The sequence below is a fragment of the Onychostoma macrolepis genome, chromosome 25 (genome assembly GCF_012432095.1).
Source record: "Onychostoma macrolepis isolate SWU-2019 chromosome 25, ASM1243209v1, whole genome shotgun sequence".
Lineage (NCBI taxonomy): Eukaryota > Metazoa > Chordata > Actinopteri > Cypriniformes > Cyprinidae > Onychostoma > Onychostoma macrolepis.
This window is the reverse complement of record NC_081179.1, coordinates 6,563,714-6,577,743: the sequence shown is the minus strand read 5'-3', so window position 1 is coordinate 6,577,743 and position 14,030 is coordinate 6,563,714. Positions and strand designations below refer to the sequence as shown.

At 35.9% G+C, this 14,030-nt stretch overlaps 1 protein-coding gene across 2 annotated transcripts in view; it reads right to left on the bottom strand.

Annotated features, from left to right (window-relative positions):
* The window catches only part of lingo1a (leucine rich repeat and Ig domain containing 1a), a 90,338-nt gene that overhangs the window by 33,489 nt on the left and 42,819 nt on the right, over positions 1-14,030 (bottom strand). For both annotated transcript variants that reach the window (XM_058766716.1, XM_058766717.1), the window contains one exon: positions 5,688-5,830. The gene's annotated coding sequence lies outside the window, so the exon portion shown is untranslated. The remainder of the gene's footprint in view (positions 1-5,687; positions 5,831-14,030) is intronic.

Here is a 14,030-nt window from a genome sequence, read left to right as displayed (position 1 = left end):
GGCATAATCTCCAAACTCTTTCCGTTCCCCTCACCACCGGCTACAAATCTCCTTCCCAGCAGCCCCCTCACCACCCGAGAAATGTCTTCACACTGCCGCCTCTCAGAGGAAAAAGACTGACCTTGACGACAAGTCCCCCTCTTAAACGCAGATTACACCAAATCTTTCTCCAGCACACATGCTTCCAGAAATCCATTTTTCCACCTCTGATGGTTTTATATCTCAACGGCAGCTATTCAACAACACAGGACATTCAGATTACAGTCAAATTTACTGTGAGGCAGCATAAACACTTCTTTATCTCATTAAGCATGCATGGATTCATGAACATGAATATTCAAACGTTCATATGAATATTCACAAAGTACCGCTCAGTTTCTCAACCTTTACTCTTTTCTTCTTTCTTCAGTCGCACACACACTAATCACATGCATAAACACAGGCGAGCGGGGTGTCTTTTGCTTGAGTTTTCTAACAATTACAATCAGCTCTTTCAGCAGAGATCTGCAGTGGTTCCCAGCATGCATCAGCACCTTGTGTTTGTAACTCTGTATGTGTTAGGGGTTGAAATGACGCTGTTCATCAGTGCTGTTCTGATCTCATTTTGCTCTGATTGTAGGCGAGCAGCGAAGTTCAGCTGTCAGAAAAAGCAGATATTTTAATAAATCACACAAGAGCCACTGCACAGAAACCATCTGCCTTTGTATGAATATTACCAGTCGATCCTGACAAGGCTATACACACATTACTGACAGTAACATTAGCCCTAGTCTCACATGAAATCTGGTCCGCTTATTTGCCCCAAGAACCACCCACTTGACTGACACGTGATACGACCAATCACAGAATGTTTTTACAGTATATACAATGTCTATAGATTGGTAAATCTGAATCTGGACATAACTCTGAGAAAATAAGATATACAGGTGTTCAAGTCAATTTCATAAATCTCAAACATGGTCGTTTGGATGGTTGGATGGCTGTTTGGTTGAATGGATGGTTGGTTGGTTGACTGAATGGATGGATGGTTAAAAAGGACAATTTTTTGCATCAACAATTTTAATAATTTGGTAACACTTTATTTTGATGGTCCCTTTTGAACATTCTGTTGACAGTAAGTAACGCTGCACCTACATGTCAACCAACTCTCATTAGAATATTAGTAGACTGTCTGCTTATTTTCTGCTATCTCTTTATTGTGATGGTCTCCCAACAGACATTCTACTGACTATAAGTAACTTTGCAAGTATATGTCAACTTTTTCTAACCCTAACCCTACCAGTCTACTAATACTCTAGTGAGAGTTAATACATATGTGACCCTGGACGACAAAACCAGTCTTAAGTGTCAATTTTTCAAAATTGAGATTTATACATCATCTGAAAGCTGAACAAATAAGCGTTCCATTGATGCATGACTTGTTATGATCGGACAATATTTGGCTGAGATATAACTATTTGAAATCTGGAATCTGAGGGTGCAAAACAATCTAAATATTGAGAAAAAAGCCTTTAAATTTGTCCAAATGAAGTTCTTAGCAATGCATATTACTAATCAAAAATGAAGTTTTGATACATTTACGGTAAGAAATTTACAAAATATCTTTATGGAACATGATCTTTACTTAATATCCTAATGATTTTTGGCATAAAAGAAAAATTTATCATTTTGACCCATACAATGTATTTTTGGCTATTGCTACAAATATACCCCAGCGACTGAAGACTGGTTTTGTGGTCCAGGGTCACATATGTAGGTGCAACGTTACTTATAGACAACAGAATGTGTTAAAGGGATCATCAAAATAAAGTGAAACCAATAATTTCTCTGTATTCATGCTGTTTTATTTTATTCCAATATTTTACTATGAAACACACATATGTTTTGCTCAGTATAATTTCTTCCATAAATCGGTCACTATTTAAATATAAATTAATAGTTAATATTTCTTACACCTCAGTCGACATGGTTTTTTACAGTACTGCACCATAAAATTATTACTAAAGCATATAACAAATTATTCAAATGATTTTTTCAAGAGAAAAAATGTATTTTCCTGTTTAGTTCATATGGCAAAGTAGCAGTCACCAGTGTTGGGCACGTTACTTTAAAAAAGTAATTAGTTGTAGTTACTAGTTACTTCTCACAAATAGTAACTGAGTTAGTAACTGAGTTACATCATTATAAAAGTAACTAATTACCAGGGAAAGTAACTATTGAGTTACTTTAAAAAAAATTCAAATGTCAAATAACTTTGGATGGCCCCAATATTAAATATGTTAAATTAATGAAATGGACACTAAAAAGAATAAATTATTATTATAAAACATTGTACATTAATCTACTCTATTTATCTACTGACACTTAGTATCAGTCAGTCAAGCATTATAATGTAATATTATGATAATAATTTAATATTATATGATAATAGAACTTTAGTAATTAGAATAACCAAGTATGAATGCATATTTGTCATCAATATAAAACGCACTAAGGATTAATGAGCTGCTGGGTTCATGAATATTAATCACGTTGTCTGCGTTCACTCGAATTGATTTGCTGAAATCAAAACAGGGACGATAATAGGTGAGCGCCAGCCAATAAGATTGTCGTTTGCACATTAGCTCCGCCCACTACCAGAGAAAGCGGCAGTTCTTAAAAGCTGAAGAATTCCAAAGGAACTCCGTTATTTTGACAGGAAAATACAACAAAGAATATCGTTTACATGTAGCGCGTCAATTCTGCATGTTATGAAAGACTCTCTTGGTCTGTATCTTTCTTTGCGTGCGTGTATGTGAGAGAAAGCGACGGCGAGGCGTGCGCCTTCACACTAGAGTTTATGGTACGTCAAATACAGCTACACTGCGCATCGATTTAGATAGACTGAAAAATTAAATTCTAATAATATAATATAGTAATGCCACATTTTATTGTCAGTAACGGTAACGGCGTTGTAACGGGGAAAAAGTAATTCGTTTGATTACTCGTTACTGAAAAAAATAACGCCGTTAGTAACGCCGTTTATTTATAACGCCGTTGTTCCCATCACTGGCAGTCACATACAGTATATGATTTTTTTTTTACTTCAAGATGCTTTCTATTATTTTTGTCGTATTTCTTTAACCTGAACTCAGCTGGCAGTGTTTAGCATAAATTTAAGTGGATGTTTTTATGGTGTGTGATCTGACAGAAGAGTCAAGAGAAAATGGAGCTCCTTAGAACATCCACAAGACTCTGAGCACCAAAAAACATCTTTCAAAAGAGGAGAGAGAGAGAGAGAGAAAACGGCCCAGCCATCTCATCTCACTCTCAGACAGAAATTGAGCTGCTACCTTTCTCCCTGTTTTTTTGAGGAAGGGATTCATACATGCAGAATCTAGCGTGTCGTTTGTCTTCAGTCATGCGAAATGCCGTCCGTCAGCTTTACTGCAGCCTGGTTTCTTCTCCACACAGTCACGATAAATGATGGCGAACAGAAGCAAGATGAGGAAAAAAGAGAGAGAGAGAGAGAGGCAGGGCTGTAATGTTTCCACACAGATATGGCTTTCAAATCCTGGCTTATGGGTTGGAATTCATACGCTATCATTCAAAATGACAAACCAAAATAATACAAGGTTCATTTATCCTGCTGTTCTGGACAGATACTTTTTACCTCATGGTTTCTACCAGCTACGGAGGCACAAAAACAGCTCAGCGTAAAGCAAACTATTTTACAACCAATTACATGGAAATAACCATTACAGCATGTTGGACCTAAAAGAGTCCATCAAATAAAACTCAAACAGTCTTGCATAGCCAGACTTTTGACTATCAGCATAAATACTAGTCCACAAAGCAGCTCATTCTAGCTCCAAAGTCACTTGTGTTGTTTTCTGTCATATGAGCACACACTTGATAAGTAATCGCAAAATATGAACTGCAATTACAAGACTAATCTCCTCCATGTCTACAGGTACAATGTCGAAATTCATTCTCACGCAAACTCACTTACATTGAAACTTTTCACAATCTACCAACAAACTACAAGCTGTGTCTAATTTTGTGTTTCTCACATTTTTTTTTTGGCTGTTGCTCATTGCTGCTCACTAATCGCTAATCAGGATAGTACACACAGTTGTCTAGTCATCTATGCTACAATTCAGGGTGTTTTGTTGCAATCTTAAAACATCAATGTACAAAAAAATGTAGTCTTATAACGAACTCTTTGTTTTCTCAAAAAGAGAATTAACATATAAACCGATTAGCATTTCATCTGATTAGTAATTACATCCAGTTTGAAATACGTCATAGCATCTACAATATAATTTAGGTTTTGACGCAATTTTAAAACGAGATGTACACTTTCTGAACTGGAAGGTACGCAAATTTACTACAAGATACACATTTTCCACAATTAATCGCAAAATCTGAATGTGATTACAAGGTCATTTTCTTTCTTGACTGCAGGTACAATGGAGAAATTGAAAATGTGTCGTAGCATCTACGCTACAATTTGAAGCATTTTTTGCATACTTAACATATTAACGTACGGATAAATGTAGTATAATGCTTGTGTTGGTTTAGACAGCAAGATCAACATGTAAAGCAAAATTCATTCTCTCACAAACTCACAATACAAAAGTTAATTCTTGACAATCTATCAAACTACATGGAGACTGAGTCTGCATTCATTTTTTTTTTTTTTTAATCGCAACTGGCTAGTAGGATAGTAAACACATTAAATGTAGTTAAATCCAGTTTAAAATATGCTTTGGAAACTATTCGACATTTTGGGTTGTTTTTTTTTAGAGTGTTTGCTCATCTGCAATACGTCTATAGGATGTTTCCTTTTAGATGTCAAACAGACGTCTATTAGACGTCTTTAAGATGTTTATGATTTAGAATGTATGTAAAACTGACATCTGAAAGACGTTTGTAGACAGCAGATGCTTTCCAGATCAAAAGATCTTTAACAGACATCTTGCAGACGTACGTGTGCTATCTGGGTTAGCAGTTAACCGAAATAGGGTTTTCAATGGCTGACAATATCAGTTTGGCCGATATAATGTTAATACATGTATAGACTCTCTGAACTGAACAGAACACACAAATTCACAACAAAATTGATTTCTTACCCATCAACAAAGCTGTCTGCAGAATTCAAAACTGAAAAAGCGCAAACAATCCCACATTTTTCTCAGACTTTTCCTCAGAAATGGTCATTTTAGCCACCCAGTACTTTGTAAACAGGACAAACCACTAAAACCATGAACCATGAATTACATAAAGCCATCCAATCAGATTACAGCTCGACTGGCGGTGCGCGAACGACCCGTGGGTGTGTCATCTGAAGCTGATACGTGTCAGTGGGCGTGTTTGTTCTGCTCCGGCTGGGTTTGTGGGTGCGGACACATTTGGACGTCTCCTGGTGGCCCTAAACGCTTCAGACGAACCCCTGTAAACTCCTACGGAAGCTGCTGTCTGTCAGATATGCTGACATCACTCACCTCTCTCACAGACTGTCAATGCGGCACCTCTTTTATTCCGAAATCAACTCTATTTCTTTTCTGGCACATTGGCTTTAATATGATTTAAAGTGTAGCTGCAGGAGACGGCAGTATACTGAGGAAAAATACCGTGCCAGCACTTACATAACATCACAGAAACACAAATCACTCGCTCTGTAGGAGAGGCTGAGTTGTACTCACGGGCAGTAAACGCTTCTCTGCTCTTTAGGATGGAGGCTGCTGGTTCACAGGGAATCGTGCAGGAGATGGAGACACGTTCTCTCCTGCGTCCACATTCCCCTGTCTTAATGTCTCCTCAGTGGAAAATCCCAGAACAGATGAAACTGCAATGAGAAAAACAAAGCAGAAGAGAATATTTCAGGACCAATGCTACAGTATATTGGTGCATTTCATTGGATTTAATTATTTTAGAGTTTATATTTCATTTATTAGCCACGTTTGCTGATAAACATCACGATTGGTACTCTAAGTCAAACTGAGGGTTAATTTGAAATGTATCTCCAGGGACGTGCAGAGAGATCCTCAGGGGCAGGGGCTCAAATGTAAATTAGGGGCAATGTAAAAAAAAAAATATATATATATATATACTTCAAAAGTTTGGATACAATTTTATATTTTTATAAGTACTAAGTCACTTATGATCATCAAACCTGCACTTATTTTATGAAATTTTTTTATATACTTTAAAATACATTTTATGCAATTCTGATTTAGCCTATTATCAATGTTGGAAACCTGTGGTACTTTTTTCAGGATTCTTTGATTAAAAAAAAAAAAAAAAAAAAAAGCATTTATTTAAAAGATAACTTTTGTATATGTTGAAAAGCTTGAGATCAGTATTTTTTTTTTTTTGAAAGAAATTAGTTTTCATTCAGCAAAGATTTGCTAAATTGATAGAAACAGTGATAGTAAAGATTGATATTGTCTCTAGTTTGAATAAATGCTGTTCTTAAATGCTGATTATTTATCAATGAACCCCAAAAAAGTATCCCGGGTTCCAAAAAATATTACAATATTACAGCTTTTTTCTATATTTTTGATCAAATAAATGCAGGCTTGATGAGCATAAGACAATTTCATAATGCTGCATAATTATCAAAATTGGTAACATAAAGTCCTTTCATGTCACCATTTCGCCAGCCTACACATCATATAATAGACCTGTAGGTGGCACTTGGGCTTCATTAATTATGATAGTTTCATGAAATAGTAAATGGTGCATCATACATTGCCTAAATGTAAGTGAATAGAATACTGCTTAGCATTATTGCAACTTTTGGTGCTGCACGGTTTTGTGCCGTGCTTTTAGTCATTTAGCATCCATTTTCTCAGCGATGTAGGCTAATTTAATTTATAAAATGAGACAAACCGCAGATCGAGATTGCTCCACAAATAAGCTTGTCTGTCCCATGTAATTTTCAACCGATTTTTGAATAAGAAAGGAAAATGTCCACTTCACATTATTGTCTAATGAAATTTGAACTTGTGCCAGACCATGATTGGTTGGTGTATTATACATGACAAATGGGCATTGATAAATAATGAAATATTCTAAAATATATAATATATGGATTTATGAAAATTAAAAAAAATATATTGTTTGGTTAATTTTTTTTCCTTCCGTCGACTCACTCACTAAAAGAACCATGTATGGCTCGAGAGCCTCGGTTTCTGAACAGACTGTGGAATATCAGTCAGTCAAGCAAAATGCACGCAACCCATAGCAACGCCTCAGATTGTCAGATATGTAAAAATAAACAGGAATTTTCCGACTTTTGAGTGATTAGTTACCATTTTGTACACATGGTCATGTTAATTTGAATTCAAATGCATTTTGTTTCATTGACTACAATATCATTGCTATTTGTCTGAGAGAGGCACTTTTGAATAATTTTGAAAAAGGGCAGGGACTTTTGTTCCAATGGACTTGTAAGACAAAGTCTTAAAAATGTAATTTCACCACAGTGTACAATTTCCACCAAATATTGTTTTAAAGCATTCTGCGGTGGAAATGCATTTGAAACATTTTTGGAACAAAATGGATGATGTCTTTGCTTATTTCACAGCATTAAATGATATTTTGGACAAAATTATAGCTTCACTGGAAATGAAACACAATAAACATTGCTCACAGGTGATATTTACCTTAGTTTTGTGACTATTTTACCTCGATTTTACTTTGTTTTCTTCACACATCACATCTCAGATTTCATCTCAAGATTAATTTGGGGCAAAAATTGTTGGTTGTGAAAATGACAAATGAGGGACATTTGTGAGGATTTTTTATTTAGATGTATCAAAATTCTAAACATAGAAATTCATATTTTAATTGGTTTTATTTAGTGCTGTCAAACGATTAATTGCGATTAATTGCGATTAATCACATTCAAAATAAAAGTCTTTGTTTACATAATATATGTGCGTGTACTGTGTATATTTATTATGTATATATAAATACACACACATTCAGTATATATTTTGAAAATATTTACATGTATTTACATGAATATATTTATATTTACATTACAGATAAATATATTTAATATATAAACATAACATATTTTTCTTAAATATATACATGTATGTATGTGTGTGTATTTATATAGACATAATAAATATACACAGCACACACACGTATATTATGTAAACAATTTTTTTATTTTATTTTGGATGCGATTAATCGCGATTAATCGTTTGACAGTACTAGTTTTATTGTAAAAATATAAATGATTACATTCAAGATCTAATATCTGAGAGTAAAACAACACAAACCAAAATCTGTTTTTTTTTCTTCTTCTTTTTAATAAAAAAATCAAGCCCCAAGTTGAAGAAACACCCACTAATGACTTGCACCTGATGGATGATAAAACGTGACAATCCTATAGACTTACATTGAAGCAAATACTCGAACCGCAGAATGTCACAGACTTTAATGCCTTAGCAACCACACAGACCACCCTAGCAACCATGTTAAAAACCCCTTAGAGCAACTTAACAACCTCACGGTGACCCAAAACAATCTTTTTTGCTGTCGAGAAAGCAGTCATAATAAAGTCCCCCAAGAAATATTTCAGCGTCAAGCCTTTATTAATGCATCCGCGTATATATTTTAAATTAAGCTCCATTACATGAATCCTCAAATGGCTGCAACAGATGTGACCGTTTCTCAAGGTTTAACAGCACTCAGTCTATTTTAAATGAGACCTGCGATATTATAACTCATAACCCTTCCATTTGATTGGCTCTGCTTTGCGTGTCCACTGTTACTGATTGCCTCCGCTGGGAGGGTCGCTTTGTCTCCTCTCGGCCACACAATTAGAGTTTTCCCCTCTCTGATTGGTCGCAAGGTGCGTAATACAGAAGTCGCACACACGCTGCGAGACCATCTCGGCCACCCTTCATTTTCCAAGCAAATTTCCCGCTGCGGCTTCATCTCCACCTGAATCCCACCAGCACACATCATCAAAGCCACTTCCTGTACTGCAGCTCCCTGCACGGTGGGTATTTTTAATAGCCATGAATGTGCAGAATTTATATAATGCCAAGACTTGTTTATTACAAAGTGTCGAGATATCATTATGTTCTCCACTAACTTCACAGGACAAAAATGGATTAGCAATCTATCTAGAGTTACACAAGGGTTACTGCTCTCCCAAATGACAATTTAATGTTTAAATGGGGCTTTTGTGAAGCTAAAACACCCATTTAGCTTCACAAACAAGAGTTCCTAGGTCAACTGGCATTAATGTGCGCTGGGAAATTCATGCTAAGTTCAACAGGGTATCAATATCTCACTCTCAGCTACGTGAATGAAAGAAAATCTCATTGTAATGCTGAGAAGTATAGCTTTTTTCTTAGTAAATAAAGAGCTGTTGCACAAAACACTCTATAACAGTAAAGTTAATGAAAATGCATGCTGCTTTCAAACAGAAGACTGTGGTAGCAAGCCAGAGACTACAACTAAATCATCTGTGAAAATAGCCTGAATGGGTTTGAAAGAACAAAAGCAGGACTGGATTGACCATATGGGCATTTGGGCACATACCCAGTGGCACCATGTTTAAGAGGGCAACATGGGAGGCCAGAAAGATGAAAAAGATTGATAAATGATGGATAAACGCAGCTTGGAGGATACATTATGTCTCATATTTTGCTCTTTAAGAATATGAGTTTGCAGTTATTAACTTGCTGAGCTACAAAATTAATATGAACACAGTTTGAGATTTCTTCTAAAACTCCAAAAGCCAGATTATTAGGTGAAATTATTAAGGTTTTTAAAATATATGTCAAATACATGCTAAATATATGTTGTAAAAAGTGTGGCTTAAAGAAAAATATATATTTTTCAAATTTAAAATATTTTGAGACCTTCAAATGCTAAAATGTGCAAGAAAATGTATTTCCAATCTGAAAATTCATTTATTGTAAATGCAAAATGCTTATTTTAAATATACATTTTAAACAACATAAATATATTTAGATAAATATATATATTTTTTAAATGGGCAAAACATATTAGAAAATGTTACTAAAACTGATGAAATATATATATTTATGTAAATATATTTTATAATCTAATATATGCTAGAAACAAATGAAATATTACAAAACATTTTTTTCTCTTTCCAGTGAAAACTAATTTTGATTCTTTTTAAAAAGGAGTGGGAAAATTACAGCTCTGATTTGAGTCCAAATGAAACAAAAGCTTGGAGCAAGGGTTGACAAAATATTTTCTTTTTAAAGAAACAATTTTCACAAAGCCATTTACAACAGAGGTTCCGGCCTGAAAATATCCTGTTCTCCATATCCTGATGCGGAAATGAACCTGTGACCCGCAATAAGATCAAAGAAGCAATTATGGACTCATAAATTTACTTGTTTGCTGTGTCGAAAAGTCGAGTGGCGTGCTAAGAGCCAAACCATGATCTCTGGATATTGGAAAAGCAATCAAACGGAAGACTAATTAATGAGCTTTTGAGTTATTGCTCAACTTGACACGAATCCTCACGGGAAAGGAGTTTAATCTAATGCTGAGATAAGTCATAAACATTCTTACAGACGGAAGATGCTCTCTGATCAGTCGGCACAGAGACGATTAAACGCATCAGGATATCAGATGTTTTAGGACTTGGAAATTAAAGCTCTTGAGTTCTTGTTAGTCAGAATGCATGTGTGGCCCAATAACTTTGATTTACGACGACCAAAGGTCATGCAATAGAGCAAATGTCAAGATTTTCTGTGAACAAGCTAAATTAATTACACAAAACAGCTGTATGATTTAAGAAGACTTAAAGGAATATTTCACACAAAAATAAAAAATAGCTGAAAATCTACTTACCATTAGGCCATCCAGGATGTAACCTAAGTTTCTTTATTGTTTACAGATTTGGAGAAATGTAGCATTACATCACTCACCAATGGATCCTCTGCAGTGAATGGGTGCCGTCAGAATGAGAGTCCAAACAGCTGATAAAAACATCACAATAATCCACACCACTCCAGTCCATCAATTAACATCATGTGAAACAAAAAGCTGCATGTTTGTAATAAACAAATCCATCGAGACGTTTTCAACTTACTGTCTTACTGTCAACAGAATGTTCAAAAGGGACCATCAAAATAAAGTGTTACTGAAATATGCATGGATCAAGCACTGTTTACAAGCCAAAACAGTCTAAAACAGATCTAAATGAATATGAAGGGTGGATTTTGATGTGAGAGGACAACAGGAGATGGACTTTTTCACTGGAAGATTATGGACTGGTATTTTCGCCAGAAACAACAGTTTAAAGTTAAAACATCTTGATGGATTTATTTCTTACCAACTCGCAGCTTTTCACTTCACAAGATGTTAATTAATGGACTGGAGTGGTGTTCATTACTTGTGAGTTATTGTGACGTTTTTTTATCAGCGGTTTGACTCTCATTCTGACGGCACCCATTCACTGCAGAGCATCCATTGGTATGCAAGTGATGTATTGCTACATTTCTCCAAATCTGATGAAGAAACAAACTCATCTACATCTTGGATGGCCTGAGGGTGAGTACATTTTCAGCAAATGTTCATTTTTGGGTGATTCCTTTAAATATAATGCATGAAACATACTGGATTACATTAAAATTCTCTTTTTTGTTTTCTGCAAAAGAAAGTCAGTCATACAGGGTTTAGAATGAAACGAGGGTGAGTGAATAATGACAGAATATTCATTCTTACGGTGAACTGTCCCTTTAAACAGACACACACCCCGTGTAAACACACCACATCCTCATTGATCTATTTGACTGGATCTCTTTTAATTACTCAACAGCCTTATGAGCATTTCTGATCTCCCAGCTGTCCCCTGTGTCACGCACAGGAGAGTGATTACCACACACCAAGTACCATTCAAAGGCCGCTGAAATCAAATGACACAATTGAGAGGTACGCCGCAATATTTCGGCTTTCCGCTGCAAATGAGATCCTGTTAAAATACTGCGGAGAATTTAATTCCCCATCATTCCAGTTAATGGCCGCCGGCATTTTGCGGTAGGGCACATATGAGAATTACTCCATTCTTCTTCCGCAGTTACGGCCATCTATCAGTCCAAGCATAATTATTCCCTGGGCGCAGAAAGCTGACAGGCCTATTGCCGGCTCACTCTCCATACAATAGAGTCTAATCTTGCCAGTGAGCTGTGTGGCGAGGCGGCCTTCAGAGCCTGGCACTCATGAATGGAATGGGGCGGGGCTGGAGGCGGGGCTTACAGACAAGCAGGGGAGTGTTGATTGGGCTGTCAGGCTGTGTGGGTGGAAGCTTACTATTAGATTCTCATTCATCTCAATGGCTCGGCTATCACCTCAGCTGTAAATATGACTAACCAGTCTGGAGCCACAGGAAATGATGTCATGGTGGATGGCACAATCCAAAGCCCTCAGTAGGGACTATCCTGCACTGTGACATAAAAGTCAAGATTTTTTAAATTTCTTAAAAATGTTCCGTTACGAACCCTAGTTTGGGAAACCTTGATGTAATTGCAATGAATGGAACACATTTTCTTACTCTTTGCATTTTTTACATCATTATGGTACAAGATAATCCCATTTAAATTAATGTGATAAACGAGTTAAATCAAAAGTAATCTAAAAGTAATCCAAAAGTAATCTGATTATATTACCTAAAATGTGTAATGTAACGGATTACGTTACTGACTACAATTTTTGTCATGTAATCTGGAATCAGTAACGGATTACAATTTGTAAGTAATCTACCCAGCTCTGCATATATGTATATGAATCAAAATGAATCACCAAACATATTATATTATAATATTGTTATTAATGTGATAAAACACACTAGCAACCATCTATAAAAACACCCTATAACTACCCAGAATACAGTAGAAACTGCATCCATCCATCCATCTATCAGTCTCAGTCTATCCATCCATCCATCCATCGTTTAAACTTCAAGCTTTTAAAAATACTTCAAACTTAAAGTTACTTCAAGCTTAAAACCTTCAAACTTTTAATAAGATTTTAAAATTTCAGACTATGCTTTGTAAAGTCACCATCAAAGTTTGTATACAAACTTTACTTTCTAGTATGTTATTTAATGTGTGATTTATTGCAAACCATCTAAATGGTTAAAACAAGCAGAAGCAAGGTGATGGAAACAGAGGCAGGCAGGGATGAGATGGGGTGGAGCAATGGGCGGGGCTTAGAACTAGAGCAGGAGATGGTGGGCGGGGTTAAGAGTCAAGGAAGGGTGAGTAACAACAGCAGCGTGTCTGAAGCCAGAACCCGCTGGCCTCTTGCCCTCCTCCTCCGGGCAGAAACATTTCTATTCACAGCTGACTTCAACTCCCTCTGAACACCTGCCTTAGCGTGGCCATGTTCAGGGGAAAAAAAATGACATCCTCTACTGTTACCTAAAAACTCTGAAATCTTTCTCCCTGACAGGAGCCGTGCTGTGCTCTAAGCTCTCATGCTCGTCTGTTTGAAGCTCCACATTTTACATTCTCAAAGGGCATTTATTGTGTGTGACACCTTTCCAAAGATTCTGTCAGGACTCTCTGTCAGAGCATTTTACATGAAATATATTTCTATAAGACTTGATCAAACTCACCACTGCAATGACACTGCTGATGAATCTATTAAGGAGAAGACAGATGACTCAGAAAGTCTGTTTTTCACCATTTCTTTACTTAAGAAGGGAGCTTTCTTACAAGAGCTTTATTTGTGGACCATGTGTCATCTATGAAAGCCAGTTTCCACCATGTTGTTATAGATAGATAGATAGATAGATAGACAGACAGACAGACAGATAGATAGATAGATAGACAGACAGATTGACTTTTGTGCAATTTTGAAAAAATTGCGAGATATAAACAGAATTGTGAGATGTGAACTCAGAATTCAAAGAAAAAGTCTGAATTGAGATAAACTTAGAATTATGACAAAAAAAACAAAAAACAGAATTGTGAGACGTAAACTAAAAATTCAGAGGAAAAACGTCAGAATTGCAAGATATAAACTCTGAATTC